The sequence below is a fragment of the Crocodylus siamensis genome, chromosome 1 (genome assembly GCF_052110815.1).
Source record: "Crocodylus siamensis isolate JL-2025a chromosome 1, ASM5211081v1, whole genome shotgun sequence".
In the NCBI taxonomy this organism is placed as follows: Eukaryota; Metazoa; Chordata; order Crocodylia; family Crocodylidae; genus Crocodylus; species Crocodylus siamensis.
Window position 1 is genome coordinate 423,115,561 of NC_143395.1, and position 5,902 is coordinate 423,121,462.

Consider the following 5,902-nt stretch of genomic DNA (forward strand, 5'->3'; position numbering starts at 1 on the left):
CCTGCTCTCCTGCTTGCAAGTAGTAAAATCGACCTGGGTGGCCTGGTGGAGACATGGTGGGATGAAGCTTTTGACTGGGCAGTAGACATCGAGGGCTCTAGGTTGTTTAGAAGAGATAGAAACCGGGAAAAAGGTGTGGGGGGGGGTTGCGCTCTGTGTCAGGGACCAGTATACCAGCTCTACTTCCAAATGGGACCAGAGGGAGGCTTAACCGAGACCCTGTGGGTCAAGCTCCAAGGAGGTGGGGAGGGATCTGGTGGTAGGGTTTACTACAGGCACCACATCAGGAGGAAGAGCTGGATGTGGGATTTTCCAGGCAGCTGGGGGAGGCCACGCGTGCAAGGGATGTTGTGCTCATGGGGGATATGAATTACCCTGCCACCAACGGGGAGGAGCAGTCGGGCAGGTCGAGCCCCTCGCGAAGGCTCCTGACGTGCGTCCAGGACCTGCACCTCGTGCAGGAGGTGCTCGTCCCCACGGGGGAAACGCCGTCCTGGATCTGGTGTTAGCCTCTGGGGACGACCTGGTGCGGGAGGTGCTAGCACAAGGGAGGCTGGGGACAATGGTCATGAAATGATCCCGTTTGCTATTCAGAGGAAGGTGGGGAGGGGAACTAGCTCAGCGCAAATGCTTGACGTTAGGAAAGGCACCTTCGCTGTGCTCAGGGCAGTCGTCAGGGAGGCACTCGGAGCCCGGGGGTAGCTAGTCTGGCTGATAAAAGGTTTGTGATCCGGCCCCACATTCAAAAAGGTTGGACACCCTGGTATTACACCAACTCAAGGAGTTGGAAAAGTGCTTTTTAGCAAGTTTTTCAGTAGAAACACGGATTCCTACCCTAGACTTCACAGCCAAAAGCAATGACGCACTGTTTTCACCCCCCAGCCCGCAAGGACCCAGGCATCTGGGCCCCGAGCCCCCTGGTCTCATCCCCAGACCCTCCCTCAGAGGTCCCAGGCATCCAGGCCCTCAGCACCCCCCCAAGAATAGGTCTCAGGTCTGCCCCCTTCTGCTTTCAGCCCCCCACCCCACCACGGGCCCCAGTGCACCCGGTCTGAGGGGAGATGTGAGCCCCCATGGGCCCTGCCTCTGCCCTGTGCCCCCCGCCAAGGGCTCTCGGTGCAGCTCTGGGCGGGCGGCAGGCCCCGATGGGGGGGCAGGCCCAGCCGCTGCTACGTGGGGCTGGCTGGGAGCTCCCCATGGGGCCGGGGGGGAGGAGGGGGCAAGGAGACTGGGTGGTGGGCAGACATCTGTCCCTCGCTGCCCACCCCCGACAGAGCCAGGGGGCAGGGTCTGGACAGCGAGTGTGTACGTGTCCCCCGGATACCAGGGTGTTGGGGGCGGGGGGGCAGTATGTGATTGCACCGCCGCTCCGGGGAGCCTGGCCCAGCGCTTCACACCCCCTCGTGAGCAAGTGCTTCCCAATTTCCACCCTCAGTTTCCCGTACTGCAGCGTGGCGGGGTCTGGGATTGGGGGTGCTTGGGGGCCCGGGCCCGTTTCCTCCCTGCTCCCCCAGGACACCGCTGTGCCCGGGTGCTGCTGGGACCGGGCCTGGCACTCTGGCCTCCCCCGGCGCCCCGAGCCACCTTCTTCTTTCCCCGCTCGTTGCTCCTTGTCCTGTCGCCTGCCCCGCAGAGACCAGCCGGCCCCGGCCCCCCGCAACCCCCGCAGGCAGGTGACGGCTGCTGTTCTTCCCCCCCAGTCATCTCTTCTCCAGACTCAGCCCAGTCCCCTCGGCCTCTCCTCGCCACTCCTGTCCCCCAGCTCCCAGCTATTTGCATTACTCTCCGCTAGACTCTCCCATGTGTCACGTCCTGTCTGTGGTGGGGGTGGGGGCCACGGCTGGACACAGGACTCAGATGTGGCCTCCCCAGTGCTGAACAGCAGGGAGGAATCGCTGCCCTCGATCTGCTGGCACCGCTCCTGCCTGCGCAGCAGCCCAGGATGCTGGTCGCCTTCTTGGCAGCAAGGGCACACCGCCGGCTCCTGTTCAGCTCTTGTCCCCCGGTCCTGCCCAGCTCGTCACCCCCGGCCTCTCCCGGTGCATGGGGTTGTTCTGTCCTAAGCGCACAACTTTGCACATCTCCTTGCTGAGCCTCACTGGGTTTCTTTTGGCCCAGTCCTCCAATGTATCGAGGTCACTCTGAATCCCAGCCCTACCTCCAGCACACCCACTACTCCCCCCCCGCTTGGTGTCACCTGGAAACGTGCTGAGGGTGCAGCATCCCATCTTCCAGGTCATCAATGAAGACATGGAACAAACCCAGCTCCAGGACCGACCCCCGGGCGCTCCCCTTGGCACCGGCTGCCAACTGGACACAGAGCCATCGACTACCGCTTTCTCCGCCTGACGCGCCAGCCGGTTTTGCTTCCAAGCATCCTGTTTGACCACTCAAGACCTGTTGCCCGTAATTAATCTAGCATTGCAGGGGCTGTAGAGAAGCACGCGTCTTCACACCTAGACAAGTGCACACCGAGCCAGGCAGCGTAACAGCTGTGATGTGATGGATCCGCTTTTCTTCCCTGTTTTGTTCGCACTTTTGATCCGCCAACCGTCACGGGGAAATGCTTCGGAGCTGGACAATGAAACAGTGCAAGAACTGAGCGGATTTGCCGGCGCGGCGCGTTCGTCCGGGGAAGACCAAGCCGCTGTCCGTGCCCACCCAGCGGGGGAAGCACCCGGGCCTGGAGGCTGCGCGAGAGCCGCCTCCTGCCTGCGTGGGCCAAGATCTCTGGGCAGCTCAAACCATCCCGAGACTAATGCTCAATCGAGGCTTTTCCTGCCGCTCAGCGGTGTAGCGTGTTGGTGGTTGTTCATTACCCCCAGTGCTGCCCACAGTGCCTCCCACTACCCTCCCAGGATGCCCCCAAACCCTCAGCATTCCCCTCAGCACTTCCCAGCATTCCCCAGTGTCTCCCAGGACACGTCTAGGACTTCCCCTTACCCCCAGTGCCTCCCACTAACGTCCCAGGACCCCCTGTTACCCCCAGCATGCCCCCAGCGTCTCCCAATATCCCTTGCTGCCTTCCAGGATGCTCCCAGGATTCCCCACTGCCGCACTGTGCCTCCCAGGATCCTCCAGTAACTCCCAGTATTCCCCAGTGTCTGCCAGTAGCCGCCCAGGATCCCCTATTACCGCCAGCGTCACCCCCCCCACCCAAGTGCCTCCCAATATCCCCCCAGGATACCCCTTTTCCCCCAGTGCCCCACATCCCGATACATCCAAGTATCCCCCAGTACCTCCCAGTATTCCTCCAAAACTCCCAGTCCCTTCCCAGGATCTCCCATTACCCACAGTGCCTCCCACTAGCCCTCAGTACATCCCAGTACCCTCATAGGATCCTGTATTAGCCAAGTGCCTCCCCCAGTACTTCTAGTATCTCCCAGTACATACCAGTACCCCCCAGGATCCCCCATTACCCCAATGCCTCTTAGGATCCCCCAGTAGCTCCCAGTAGTCCCCACTATGGCCCAGTACCCTCCTGGGATCTCCCATTACCCCAGTGACCCCCAGGATCCCCCATTACCCTTAGTGTCCTTCCCCAATGACTCCCAGTAACATCCCAGGGCCCCCATTACCTCCCAGTATATGTCAGTACCCCCCCTGGTCCCCTATTACCTACAGTGCACCCCAATGCCTCAAAGTATCCCCACAACCTCCCAGTATGTTCCCAGGATCAGCCTATTACCACAGTGAGCCCCCATCAGTGCCCCCCAGTACCCTCCAGTACCCGCGGATATTGCCTAGCAGCCTCCTGGGATCTCCCATTGCCCCCAGTGCCACTCCCAGTACATCCCAGTATCCCCCAGTGCCTCCCAGTATGCCCCAAAAGATTCTCATCTTCCCCAGTATCGCACAGTACCACCCCAAGATCTCCCATTATCACCAGTGCCCCCGCCAGTGCTTCCCTGTACCCCTCAGTATTTCCCTGCACCCTCCCAGGATCCTGCATTACTCTCAGTGCTCCCCGCCCAGTGCCTCCCAGTACACGCACAGGATTCCCCATTGTCCCCAGTGCCTCCCAGTATCTTCCAATGCCACCCAGCAGGCTCCCAGGATTTCATGGAACCCAGTGCCCCCCCCAGTGCTTCCCAGCATTCCCCAATGTGCCCCAATACCCCCCCAGGATCTCCCAGTCCCCCCAGTACTGCCCCCCCAGTGCCTCCTACTGTTCCTTGGCACATCCCAGTACTCTTGTAGGACCCTGTATTACTGCCAGGACCACCCTGAGAGCCACCCAGGCCCCCCCAGTGTGCCCCGTGCCATGCTACGCCCGCCGTGCCTGAGGTGCAGGGGGAGAAGGGCCGCCTGGGCGCGATCGGGCCCACCCCACGCACGGCGCTGCCTGCTCCCACGGGGCGGATGCCGGGCTTCCCCAACACCTGTGGGGGGGGGGCTGGGCGGCCGGACCCTGGGGGTTCTGGGGATTGCAGAGGCTGGGGGGGAGCAGGGGGCTGGGGCCACCCCCAGGGTTTGCTGCGAGAAGCGGGGGGCAGAGGCCCAGCGCGACCTGCCCCACGCAGGGTTTGTACCGCGGAGACGCACTGCCGACACCGCTTGTCCCGCTGCGGACGCTGCTGCGCGAGCTGCCGGCCCCTGCTGCCTTGCGGGGAGGGGGTCATGAGCACGTGATCATGGGTGACTGGCACCTCTCGAGTCGGGGGCATGTGTTCGTGGGATGCTCCATACGGGGGCAGTGCACACACACGACGCTGGGTGTGGACAGGGTGTGCACACGACGTGGGGCGTGTGCATGTGTGGGCCAGTGACGGAGCTGCCGCTCGTGCCCACGCTGCATCACCCACCGCACAGAACTGGCTGGATTTGGCCCTCGCGGGCCCTGCCCAGCCGTGTCCTGACCCCCACCCGGGACCACCCACTCATGGACCAGGCCGTGCGTCCACACCGCACCCACTGCCCCACGGGCACAGGGGTTGTGACACGAATGTGCCCCATGTCACGTCCCGGAGCTGCCTCATGCCCCTCACCCCCACTGCAGCCTGCCCCTCCGGCCCTGCATGTCCTGTGCGGTGTCTCAGGTGGGTGACAGCACTGGTTCGTGTTATTCAGAGCTGCTGCACATGGAGCAGGGTCTCTCTGGCCGTGGTGGGGGCAGGGCTGTCCCTGCGGGGTGCACGTGCCGCTCGCTCCCGCCCAGCTCCACACCAGGCCCACCAGGTTTACGACACAGGGGCATGTTGCGGTGGCTAAGTCCAGCCCGCGCAACGGCATCATCTGGTGCCTGCACAAGCCCCAGCGAGGGCAGATCCGGTGGAGACCCCCTGAGGCCGGACTGGGCGATGGAGGGGCTGCCTGGCCCGGGGGCCCTCAACTGCCTCCTGCCCGAGTCTGCTGGAGGGCACCGCCCAGAGATCTCCGCACAGGGCTGGGGGAGGAACCAACATTGCACACATGTGTGAGTGCAACCTGCGTGCACGCTTATGCTACAACTCGCTGAAGTGCCCGCTTCCCTCAGCCCGGAGATTGGCAGCAGGGGAGCAGCGTCTGAGCCCTGGGGCAGGGGGCAGGACGGGTGCACGGCCCCAGGACACACCCCCACATGTGGGGGGCAGGCAGGGCTGGGCCAGGCCCCAGAGCCCAGGACGGCCGCAGACGGCCCCAGCCGCTCAGCTGGACTAAAGGTCGAGCACCGCGGCCCTCGGGCCTGGCCCAGGCACGGCCCCGTTCACTGCGTGCCCTGCCCGTCTGCCTGGGGAGAGCCATCGCGAGGGCATCTCGCCTCTCCCTCCTCTAATAAATAGGAAACTGTGGTCCGAACCTACAGCAGACAGCACCCAAATCCCACCCCTTCCCCCTGTCCGGCTGCAGCCAAGGCCTTTCTCATTTCACCTCCACCTATCTCCCGTCCCACAGCAAGGGGCTCTGCCCTGGGAAAATCAAG